General features: G+C 38.4%; 1 long non-coding RNA gene across 1 annotated transcript; it reads right to left on the bottom strand.

The window, feature by feature from the left end:
• Positions 1–8781: 8781 nt before the first annotated feature.
• On the bottom strand, positions 8782–13190 carry LOC116726474 (uncharacterized). Its single transcript, XR_004340605.1, has 2 exons — positions 12952–13190; positions 8782–9202 (listed from the first exon to the last, which is right to left on the bottom strand). It is a non-coding gene; the product is annotated as an uncharacterized LOC116726474 (long non-coding RNA).
• Positions 13191–13243: the final 53 nt, after the last annotated feature.

Raw genomic sequence — 13243 nt, 5'->3', positions numbered from 1 at the left:
TCAGTCTCCATTAACAAAAAACTCACTTGGAAAAAAACAACTAAACAACATAAAGCCAAAGTGGAAATAAATACTGCATTCAACCAAAAGATTATGAAGTCTGTATATTATATTGCCCTTCAGTAATAATTAGATTTAAATAGAGAAGATGGGCACATCGACTACCTGATGCAATAGTTCACACTACAGATTTTTTGCTCCTATTTTTCCCCTTACAACAATCTTAAAACGTTGGTCTTTCTAAGATTGTGTGGTGTGTTACGGTAGATCGTCGTTGCCGCTCCGATCTAAATCAGGGATTTTCTCCGACTGGGAGCTTTAACGTAGCCTGTTGAATATGACAGGTAACCAATCAGAAAGCGTGGATTCTCCTCTGTGTTTTCTGAGGGGAAATTACGTCGGGGAATCCCAAACATCTGAAACGGCGCAACCCGAAGTCCAGCGGACATTGGAGATGATATGTGGAAACAACATTAATGTTTATTCAACATGCAAAGAATATAGAAATGACAAGAGGAGGAGTTGGAGCGAAATTGCTACCGCAGTTGATAAACCCGGTAACTTTTCAGCTGTTCTTCGTTAACGTGACGTAAATAGGTTATAATGATTTTCATTCAATCAGGACTTTACGCTGACACTAGCCACATGCATAGCAGGTAGATTGTAGTAAAGCATTGATTAATGCCTGATTTTAAAATTAGTTAACTGAACTTGTAGCCATTATTTTGTGCCCATTGTTGGACACCACACGACAGGAACGAACCCGATTGAACCGTTATACCTAGGATTTCTGTCGGCTAATGTGTGGTTTGTCAGGTTTTGAAAATGAGTCGACAATCGGCCGACAGCTCTAAGATCGTGCAGTCTGCGCTGGGCTTTACACTAAGGAAATGAGGAAGGGAGGAGTCGGTGGAGAGCACCAGAGTTGAGCCTTTTTTCATTCAGTCTCATTAGCTGAAAGAGAAAAAGGTCGGAAGAGACGATAGTGCCGATAATTAAAATGACGTCGATAGTTTTAAGTTATCGTACGATTAATCGATTTATCGTTTATCGCGACAGGCCTATTCACACTTCTCCTATTCTTCTGAACTTGTATGCAGCTCATGAAAGTTTGGACAGTTCCTTTGTTCAACAGTCCACTGACTGTGACTCTGCATCGTTTGAAGAGTCAACTGCATCAAATGCAGAGTCATCTGCTGGAACATCTTCTTCACAGGACACCATTATCCTGTCTGGGCGCAGTACCACAGAACGCTGTCAGCCATGGCCAAAGCAGTTCCCCATTCCACAGTTTACATACGAAACTGAGATGTACCTTGAAAGAGGCAATGAGGACTACAAGAAGAATGGAACACTTCTCACTACCTCTAAGATCAAGGCAGACATACTTCAGAAACTGGCTGAAACTGTATATACTTATACAGCCTATCCATCTGGTTCACAGATAAGTGATGTTGCTGAGGCACTTGTCAATAAATATCCTTTTCTCAAGGAACCCGGTTCCTTTGCAGGTTACTATGGGTGGCAGCAAAGCCTTAAATACAAGATGTCAAATTATCGCACCAAACTCAGAGGCTACGGTGTTCCTGAGGTGTTATGCAATGCACTAAAACGCAAGACCCCTGCGGACCAGAAGTCTGCAAAGAATGTAAAAAAGCCTCGAAAGGCAGAGGTAAACTTCCTTCCTCCTTACCCGGCTGGAGAGGATGAAGAAAGTCAAGAACAAGAGAGGATTCAGTTGCTTACTGAAATAAAGAAAAAGGACAACAACGCATTGATAAAAGAAAAAATGGCCAAAACATTTGCACACAGAAGAAACGAAATCATCAACCAATCACCCAGTATAGAGGACATCAAAGCCAGATGGCCCGCTCTATTTGAGACATCTCATGTGAGTTATAAGTGCATGCTAATCAGAAATATTCCTAGTCAATGTGAAGGATTGCATTTGTGATTCTGCATTTAGCTATTTGATACAAAATGTGTTACGTTACTGTCATCTATTTTATAGATCAAATTTGATCCATCTTCTTGCTTTTGAAAAATGTCGTAAGAACAGTATGTATGTTTGTAATATTTGAGGCTTTAAAACTGGTTTCTTGATTTGTCTTTCAGATCCAGGGTGAGTTTCACAGAATCACAATGGTGCATCTTGAATCAAAGTTCATGTCCAAACTGGATGAATATACTCCTCGACTTCTGAACCTCTTCCGCTCCAAGGGCGGAAGCATGGGGTTGAGATTGCAGGCTGTCCTACTCAAGGTATCCTTCATTGAGCATTATGGTTGCTAATATTTTATTCTCAAAATTTTGTGTTTAAACTTCTGGAATATCATTACTTAAATTTACTGGAGGTTAGCCTGTGATTCTCTTTATAAATGGAATATGAAATAATCGCATGAGAATTTGTTTCAGTAGTGTTTTATTACACTGGTCCCCAAGACGGCACAGGAAGGATCCTTGAGCTTATTAACAGTAATATAAACCACCTGCTGTTTATTTTTTTCGTTTCAGACTCCAAGCAATCCTGACATCAACATGACCAGAGATGTTATCATTCGATGTTTGATGCTGTACCTTGGGGAATCTACAGATCAACTCTTAAAAGAGTACGATGTAAGTTGAAGTAGATGTTAAAATATAAAGTAGGTGACTTCTCTCATCTCTTCTACTTGGTATTCGTTGGAAAGTCAAATCACAAAATAGTCATAACTGTATTTCTCCCAGTAGTTCTTGGCAAGCTATATCATTGTCCTCTGTTAAGTGTGTTTAAATTTTTATTTTCCATTAAGGAATTTTTAAGTGCTAGTGCAGAATGCTATCTCAATTTGATTTCACCAACTGGCATAATTTAAAACTTGTCAGTAATTTATGTAATTTTTTTCCTAAGAATGCTTTACCTAACAATAACTTGATTTTTTTTAAGTCTTTGCAATTTGTCCCTAAAAGCGAGCTAAGAAATGATGGCCAAGACGCTGCTTTGTGAATACAAAGACATTTTTACAGAAAGACTGAGGCAATGCAGAATAAGATATTCATCAAGACAGTGCCAGGAAGAAATAATAGTGTAATGTGATTTAATTTCAGAAACTTCATTTAGAAATATTTGTAACTGTTCAGCTCATCATTGTATAATTGATTATATTATAATAATATAATATATTATTATGATTGATTTATATTTGTTTTGTTTTTTTTTCATTTTTAAATTATGTGCGTTTTTTTTTAGTGTTATCTCAGATTTGTCTAGAACACTGACATAAATAGAGTGCATTACAAGCAACGGCTGACAAACTCCAGATTTTCTTGTCCAAACAGTTGTAAGCAATTTGGGAAATGGAACCTTCTCCTTTGGCTGTACTGTCTGATATGCACAATGTTCTTGCTATTACAGGATGCTGATGAAGACAGTGTGTCACAGGACCTTGCTGTTCAAAGCCTGAAGATCTACAAAGTCAAAGCTAACATGTCAGAGGATCCAGACATCGGTATCGTGGTGGACGGCGTGAAAATTCTAACTGCTCTGGGTAACTTTCCAAGGGCTTGCTCCCTGCTTGTTGGGTTGGCGTATGCTGTGAATCTTGCCTATCCAAAGGAGCTCAGATACACGTTTGAAGTGTTTCAGAAACTTCTCCTCGGGCTGGATAGTTCAAAGCTCTCCCCAAAAGTGAACAGCCTCAGGAATAAACTACTGGCTTAAGAAAACGGACCCTTGCTAAACAAAAGGGAATAGACAAGTCACTGTGAAAACCAACACGCAAAACTTTGTGAAATGCTCTGTGAAGTTAGTTACAATTAGGGTAATTTTCAGTTCAGTGGATTTCTGCATGTGTATTTTTTCTTGCAGTACATTACAGTTAACCACCCTTTCTAAGGACTGACCCCTTGTTCTCATATGTGGTAGTGCGGCCTGTTATATGGCTTTGGATCTGTTCAAGTCTGTCACATGAGCCCTTGTCCCTTTTATACAGCATAGAGCATCCACTATTGCTTTTTTGGAGAGTCCATGCAGGCTTCACCACTGAAGGGTGATGATCTGCAGACTGCAAAACTTTGTTGTGTTTCATTTGCACTTTATATAATATGTTTTTGTTCAGTTCTGTCTTTCAACTTATTTTTCGAAAAGGAAAATAAGTGTCATGGAGCCAAGGGCCCCAACACAGTGACAAGATGTAGCATAAACATACAAAAAAAGAAAATGGAAGTTTTTATGCCTCAAAGGTCTCGCACATCTCTCACATCTTGTCATGTGTTTTCCCCAGGTACGTTTTATGTGCATACTTGTTTTGTGCTCTGCATGCCTCTTAAACATAAAGTGAACTCTTATGTGATTGATAAATTGTTGAAGCAAGCTTAACTGAGTCCAAGTTGATTGTTGTTGATGTGATGGTTCTAAAAAATCATGTTAACTATACTTTGAGCAGAGTGGCACTATGTTTTTGACTTGATACTGATATATATTGCCCCTTCTCTGTTTTATTGTTGTATTTTGGAATTTTGCACTTGTTGGGTGCTGGATAAACACGTTTTATAAAGTTGCACAAATAAATGCTGCTGCTGTGTTATGCATTGTAATTTGTTGTTTTTTGATGCCACTCAAGTTTGGTCAGGATATTGGGTAAATTAGACACAGAAAAATTATGGCAACAAAGTGACATTCAATATTATTGAATAGATTTAAAGTCCTATGATACAAATAAAATCTTAAAATTTATCAATTATTTTAGCTACAGATAAATAAGAACAACAGTGTTAATGTGTTGAATTAAGCAATAATGTGCTACAATATGAGTTGATATCATTTATATTATTTACTTAATCCAAATAATTTTTATGCTGATGTTTAGTAAATCTAAATCAATTTCACCCATTTAATTAATAAATATAAGTTAATTTCACCTAGATTATCAGTAAATAGGAATCAATTTCCCCCAGATATTTAGTAAATCTAAATCATTTTTGCTCAGATACTTAGTAAATAAAAATAAGTTTTCCTTGTAAAATTGACTTGGATTTACTAAATATTTTTTGGCAATATAACTTATCATTTGGCTTGATATTACTAAATCCAACACATTTCAGCTGTTGCTTTTATTAAGATGTACTTAATTTTTTTAAGTTAAGTTAACATATTCAATACTTTTTAATCAAAATTGTATAACCTAAAATCTATTCAATTATATTATGTGTCACTTTGTTGCCACAATTTTTTTAAGTAACCATTGGTCAAATTTTTCTCAGTGTAGGAAAGAAATAAAAATACATCCTAATTTGGACTATTTCTGAGTTATTATCACGGGTAATAAATCATCTGACAGTTTTGATTGTGTCTCTGTTGTGTTCGTAATCTGAATGGTTTAAAGAGCTGCTTTCAGTGCCGCTCCATCTTAGCCTTAACAGACATAAACATGCAGGAAAAAAATCGATTTTCAATCAGTGTTTTGCACCAAACAGTTAATAATAATAAACAAGTTTTCACGGAGGCTCTGTAAGAGCCATATGAATGAAATGAGTAATTATTGATATGACAGGAGCACGCGGCTTTGACACTTAGTGTGTCGACGTGGGAGTGACGTCACCAGGTATGAATGGGAAGGATACTGGCTTTGTGTGTTTGAGGAAGCGGGTGAGCGGGGCGGTCAGTCCTGGCAAAGTTTGGAGCATGATCATCAAAACGGAATAAATCGATAATTGTGACAGAACAAAGAAAAGGTTTAGAGTTGATTGATACACGGACAGATGAGATTCCCCGAGTTAACCCAGTGCGGCCCTTTACCATCATTACTTTGTTGTGTTTTTAATAATAAAAACTTGTTAATAATAAAAACTGTTTGGTGCAAAAAACAAATTGAAAATCGATTTTTTCCTGCATGTTTATGTCTGTTAAGGCGAAGATGGAGCGGCACTGAAAGCAGCTCTTTAAACCATTCAGATTACGAACACAACAGAGACGCAATCAAAACTGTCAGATGATTTATTACCCGCGATAATAACTCAGAAATAGTCCAAATTATAATGTATTTTTATTTCTTTCCTACTTACGGAAAGTTTCTGTTTATATCGTAGGTTTGTGGCGCCTTTCTATCCTAAAGAAAGATATAAAACTTCAGATATTTCACAAAAAGATTCTAACATTCATGGAAAAACCTCACATAACCTTATATTAAAGCATAAAGTACGGCACCCTCCGTAAGAAAGGCTTACAGTGTTCAATTATGCTGCATAACTGACCAGTACAGTATTGCGAGGGAACGCAAAAGTTTTGCGAGGTAACGCAAAAGGTTTTGCGAGAGAACGCAAAAGTTTTGCGAGGGAACGCAAAAGTTTTGCGTGGTAACGCAAAAGAAAAAAAAATCCCCATGTCCCCTAGAGGGCTCCGTACAAACAGGCCTTCTGACATACAGATTAAAACTAAAAATTCGCGGGTTCGACGACATTTGCCGCATGTCTTCCTCCCTCTCCTTCCCGGTTTCCTGTCAGCCCACTGTCATATAAGGGACACTAGAGCCCACAAAAGACCCCCTGGAGGGGTAAAAAAAAACCCAAAACAAAACAATTTTTTTTTTTGAAAAAACCCCCCAAAACAAAACAACAACAAAACTCAAAAAGGGCACTAGGGGCATCAAGGATAAAAAGGGCAGGGGCTCAAGCCCCCTTCGCCCTCTGCACGTGCCTGCACAGCTACCACAGTATTGTTCTGCTGATTTCAAAAAACTGACGGTAAACGACTCGGTCTATTTCTCTTAGCATACCTCCATTTGACATCTGAAAAAAATGTTTAGGGAGACAAGGGTTACCGGTCGGTCCAACCCATACCTTGTTGATGAGCGCAGCTCCGGAAGTTTTCCAGGTGTTTTTTTCGGCCGGGGTAGCGAATTTTTGGAGATCGGTCAAGGAAAAGTTAGAGTCAGGATTCTGTGCAGAGAGGTACGCGGAGGTGCTGCAAGGTTGTGGGGCTGCCTGCTTTACTGCTTCGTGGGCTGCAGCGTTTCCTGTTGAAATTGGGCCAGTTGAGAGGATGTGGGCTTGGCATTGAGTTATTGCAGCACGAGAAGGGAGTGTCACAGCATCTAGAAGTTGAGAAACGAATTTGTGATTTAAAATATTTGTGCCATTTCTTCGTTTCCAGAGGGCACCAAAATTGTGGACACCGAAAGCCTAACGAGAATCGGGTGTATATGCAACCAATTGACAAGCACCAGTTAACGCTATCAATTCACAAGCTTGTGCAGAGAAACAATGGCCTGGACCCTTTTTCAGTAATTTGTGTTTTTTGCATTAAGGGTTGTTCTTTTAAACTCCTAATTTCCTCGGGGTCAAAAGACCCATTTTTTTGGAAACCCAAATTTATCATGCCACTGTGGCAAATACTGGACCACTGTGTTTCCATGTAATCTTTGCACGTGTTCGACCTCCAGAACACATGCAAAGATTGACAATACATTTCCTTTCGCGCCACCTAGTGGTGCTTTAGAGGAGCCTGTGTACCTAGTGTGCATGTTTTAGCTCTGTGGAAGAAAGAACCTATAAATGCACAGGGAGAACGTGTAATAACCACACACACATATAAACAACTATTATTATTGTTTATATTGAGTTTACTACCAGTTGTTTGCTCAAAATAATAACTACAGCTAGCGCTAGCTAGCGCTTATCACCTAGCTGGTAAGCTGGTTAGCTTACATCTTGTAAGAACTAAAGTCAATAATACAAATAAGTGACATTAACATCAGCGTTATTTTATCATCTACACTCTTATTTTATCCTTTGGAAGAGGTTCAGATCAGTTTGTTGTTCATTTCAACATGGCGGTCTGCGAATAATAATGAGGCTCTTTCTAGTCTTTTCTATACGCACTTTTGCCAACTCCTCAGTAAGGAACTGGCTGTTCTGAAAGTTGTTACAATTTGTTACATAATGGCTGAAGTGGGAGAGATAAATAACATCACCAAAGTGACAATAGGGGAACATAAAACTCCCTAAATATGAAAAGTTTAGTCATGTTAAGTTATTTAGTTTAGCTTTCTGTGATCTGGTTTCATTTTGTAGTCTATGGTCCAACCAACAGGAAATTAGAGCAAGACAGACATTTTTAAAATCGTTTGACTGCACAGGGATCAGCCAATGGCAGCTTTTGACCTGCCTGATAGAACAAAATTGACAAACGTTTTTTTAAACCAATTGTTAATTAAAACTGCCCAACTTCTGTTTTAAAAAGACAAGCCCACAATTCAGGTAAAAGGAAAAGCCCAGCAGTTTTTAGAGAGTACTACCACTGCTATCATTAAGGTGACATGTTTCAGATACTGACTTTGCATAGACATTAATAACCATAAATAACCGTATGTTTCTATCTGCTTTCTGCTGTAAATAATGAGTTTAAGCTTCTTTTATGGAGCTCTCTCACTTCAGCCACACCGTTAGAGTTGCACTGATCTCAGATCAGATGTGGGCCATGGTCGGTTAGATTTCTGTCTTTATGCTAAGCTAAGTTTAACGTTCGCTGCCCACTTCTCTACATTTAACACACACACATGAAATCTGTTATCATTCTCATCTAACTCACAACAGAAAGATTTTGCTAAGCTGGGCCTTTAAATCTGACATTGAGTAAATTGCATATTCAGATAATACCATAATTGACTTATGTCTTAAAGTTTCAGATAAAAAGGAAACAAGTTTACATACACTCATGATTTATTTGAAACTTTTTCCTTTTTTAAGATGAAAATATACAGCAACCAACCTCAGAATAAAAATAAAACAAGAACTCTCCATTTAAGTCAATTTATTTCTGGATTTTTGTTGATTTTATTATTAATATGCCAGCACAAGCACCTACACACACCTCATAACTATTTTTGCTCAATGTTCTTTGCAAGTCGTGCATTTTTAACAGTTGTTATGACAACACTTTGTTTTATTTCAATCAATCAAACAAGCAATCAGTCAATTTGATCTATAATGCACCTTCATGTTGGAGGCAGCTCGTTGGACACACTTGATGGACTGTCCAGGTTCACAGTCTGCAGGTGCAAATGCCAGAGTTGTGAAGTAAAATGAAACTGGTGGGATACTCCCTTTTTATCCCCTTTTTGTAAGAGAGCTGGTGAATATTAAAAGCGATGTACTTTCTTTCATCTCTTCTTCATTTCTGGTTTCTGCCGGGAGTCTCAGCGGTCTTTTTTTTCTCTGCTTGACCCTTGATTAAAATACAAATCAGAAGGCAGTCTGTGTTAATCTTGATTCGCTTATTAATTGAAACAGTGCCTCATATAAAAATAAGATTTGGTGGCGCAGGGGGTTAGCACACCCCACGTTTGGAGGCCTTAGTCCTCGACGTGGACGTCGTGGGTTCGACTCCCGGTCCCGACGACCTTTACCGCATGTCTTCCTCACCCTCCTTCCTGTCTGCCTACTGTCAAAAAAATATGAGCCACTAGCGCTGCAAAAACTCTTTGGAGAAAAAAAAAAAGATTCATTAATCTATTTCCTTAACACAGCCATCAGCAAGTTTTTGGCATATATAAATGGGCTCTACAATAGAGTTTGTAAAGCCCATTTGAAGTAGTTTGGTTTTCTGGCCTGGCTCTGAATTTTAAGCACAATTAAAAAAAAAAAAAAACTTCTTACAGAAGTTGGAGGTCACTCAATTTTCGTTTTTATTATCCATTCCAAAAAACATTTTCAAATGTCTGCAAATGTCTGGCTGTTCAATTGAGACGACGTTGAAGGGTTAAGAGAGGAGCGATGTTGTGACGACTTCCTGGATGCGGAGTTTCAGAAAGGGCAGGAAAGACAGAGGCCCAGTTTCAAGGTGTTATGAAGTCAAATTTCTTTCAGGTCATATTTGATAAATATGATGCATTTTTATAACAAATGAATGTAACATAGTTTGATTGTGCTATAAAATGGCACTATGTGAATGGAAAATGCATAACACTGGCCCTTTAATAGTCCAAACACCAAATATGCCTTCATATGGATTAATACACACAAAGGAAACTGTGTTGGCACTATCTAACATCTTCTTTTGGCAAAAGCTAAAATCTACAGCTCAGCCCATGTACGCTCTTGGAGGTACAGCCACTCTTCCATTGGCTACTCTGCAGATGCGAACCAATAGCAAGTCGAGTAGCACTTGCATGCCTAGATATTTCAGCTTCCCAAGCTGCATTTTCTTTAGAATATCTCAGATTTGCTCAATGCAAATTTTTCTCAAATCATTTTAGAGTTACATTCCACAGAGAAATCCACGATTAGGTGAATCCTTGGCCACTGAACTACAACTAGGCTGGGGCGAACTGTAAAATGTGCCTCAGTGTGAACAAAATGTATGACCATAACTTCACATTTAAAGGTTAAGATTTTATTTTTATCCCATTAAATGCATGCAAACTGCTCCCACATAGGTTTAACATCTCTTTTCCGATCAGCACCACCTTTCTTTCTTTGTGACTGTCTGTCTGTTCTCACCCTACCTAACTTGCACGGGCTTGTCGCGGGTAAGGGTAGTTTCTGAGATTGGACAAATCAACAACGGCCATCTCCAACTACGTTGGTGAAGGTTTTTACACTTAAAGCCAAGCCCGCTATCATCTCTAAGCTTTTAACAACCACTGCTACTCTGTGTGCCCTGCACTGCCAAATGAGACGTTTACAGGGTGTGCAACGAGAATAAACTTCTGCATCTGTCTGCACCTTATTTTAGCACATAAACATGCAATTATACTCAAAGCACTTTTATTTTTAGCTCCTAAAAGCTGTCCGTGTCTTAAAAACCAAAAAGTATATTTTCATTCATATATAATCTTAAAAAGGTTTCTTAACAAGGAAACAGCTTGAGATTATTTTTGACTGAACCATCAGTGTATCATGAAGCAGTGTGACTAGATAACCCGGCGCTTTCATTTCATGTGTTTCATCACTGAGAGCAATCCTCATCAAGAAGCATTCAGGGTCACCAGAGTTCAATAACAAGATCATAGCCACATTGGTACAACTTTACAATAATCATAACGGAGGGTAAAGGTGCAGCCAGATTACTGGCATGTTACGTGTGTGACATGTCGACCTAACGCCGTCTTGCTTTTACCAAAGGTGATAGAGACACATCTCCACATCCTATTTTATGTCATGAAACATCCGTGAAAGGTCTAATGCGAGAAAAACTGCATAGAGCAAAAAAAATCGATTAGTTGGTTTAATCGTAACTAATCGATTAATGAAATAATCGTCACTATTTCAGTCATCGGTTAATCGTCAACTGCAGTATGCAAACTCACAAAAAGGCCGTTTGCTGAAAGAACAACAAAGCCAGAGCAGTAACTAACCCAAAACTGTACAAAAAATAAGATTTAAGACAAAAAAATTACAATAAATATGCCCTAAATGAAAATATTATTGCATTTTACGCAATAAAATGCTTAATTTCTGATCTGGAAAATGTGCTTATTTGCGTCTTGTATTTTTAATATTGTATAAAAAAGGTTTACGTGGTGAAATGAAAAATCTACCAATTTTATTACCCGATTAATCGATTAATCGTCAGAATAATCAATTACTAAAATAATTGCTGCAGCCCAAGTTTAATGATTCAAACATTAAACAATGTAACAATGGCAGCATTCGTCTCGACATTCTGTTTTTTTCAGAACTTGCGTTGACTTTTTCCTCCTGTACGTTTGCCAAAAAAATACGGCGGTGACCTGGCCTTGCGAGATTGTGGTTTTGTTTCACTTCAACAGCAATAATCTAGCTGCTCATCGTATTTACTAAATGCCTTGAATCATATAGTCCTGACGCAGCCCTCGTAGAATAAAATGCTTTCACAGTTGCTGAAATTCTATAGTAGCGCAGACATGAACGAGCTTCTCAGGCCAGACGGTTTGAGTTGGCGATTAAAGCACAAACAAACAGAAGGTGCTGCAAATCTTATGAAAAATACTGCCTCTTCGTTTACATGTGTCAGCAATGCAGTAGCTACGTGCTAACAGTGAAAGTACTGAAAGGTTCCTGCAAGTTTGTTCTCACAAATCTGCCTTTAAAATAAAATCTACTGCTGCTGCTGCTGAGTTGCGACAAATAATAAAGTGGTCTCTCTACAATGGGCTCAAACTCCTGGTTTAAAGAGAAATTGGAGTGAAGCAATCGCTTTCGTGTCCTCGAATGGCTTTGTTTTTACAGTCCTAATTTTGCATGAGCTCAACAGGTGCGTCAGCACATTTGTATGGCTGCTGGCATCTATTTGGTTTGGACATACAAAGGCCAGGGTGAGTCAAAAATGTCTTTCTCCAGAGGACGACCAGTCGGGAGGAGCATGTAAAAACCGAAAGCCAGAACAGAGATTTAAGAGATTTTATGACGCTGTTGTTGTATATTTGTGTTACGTGTTTCACATCGAATCATGTTATCGTCTTATTTTACATTTAACAGCTCAAGTTAATTTGCAGGCACCTAGTTGGGCCTTTTGGTCTACATGAAAAACACAATACATACTTTAAATACAGACACTGAAGATCAGATGATGCAAAATTAAGCAACTGAATAAAACACACAGACATTCCTAAACAGGAAAATATGGGATTGCTTATAATTCACCCAGGAAAAGCCGTAAGGAAAAACTTTGCTGGTACTTTAAAATTCCCACTGCATGTTCCAGAAATCTGGATGAAATTAAATTTACATAATACATTATCGTGTTTATACAATATAATTAACATGTTAATTCTTTTATATTCATGCTATGACGTTACAGTGCTCAAAAACGTGTTCTTTTTGTGACAGCAAATGTTATGAACCTTTCACAGTCACTGAGAAAAAACATTTTTAAAAGTGTAAAAGTTTTCTGTTTTGTCCAGTATGATGTACATGTAGGCGTATTGCTGTTGTGCCAGTGGTTTGCTGAAAGATCTGGGATAGTTATGGAGAACTTCCTAGTTACTTGAATACCTCCACGATAATACTCCTTGTTCAGAGGAGGTTTTTGAAGAGAAGTGTAGTCAGGGATGAACGCTCACGTCCTCAGTGAAAGGTGACGTCCTGCTCCTCCTCCTCCAGCTGCAGTGGACGTGCCGGGGCTCTTGTTCCGGTTCGCCCTGCCCTCCCTCGCGCCACGGAAAGTAACGGTTTCCTGTGAGAAGAGACGGACCGGGAACGAGCGCCAGCGGGCGGAGAGAAAGTGCACACGTGGACACCGCTGACCGACGGCTCGGCCAGCCAATGAGAGCGCGAGCTTGTGACG

The sequence above is a fragment of the Xiphophorus hellerii genome, chromosome 9, assembly GCF_003331165.1.
Source record: "Xiphophorus hellerii strain 12219 chromosome 9, Xiphophorus_hellerii-4.1, whole genome shotgun sequence".
Taxonomy (NCBI): domain Eukaryota; kingdom Metazoa; phylum Chordata; class Actinopteri; order Cyprinodontiformes; family Poeciliidae; genus Xiphophorus; species Xiphophorus hellerii.
This window is presented reverse-complemented; position numbering and strand designations above follow the sequence as displayed.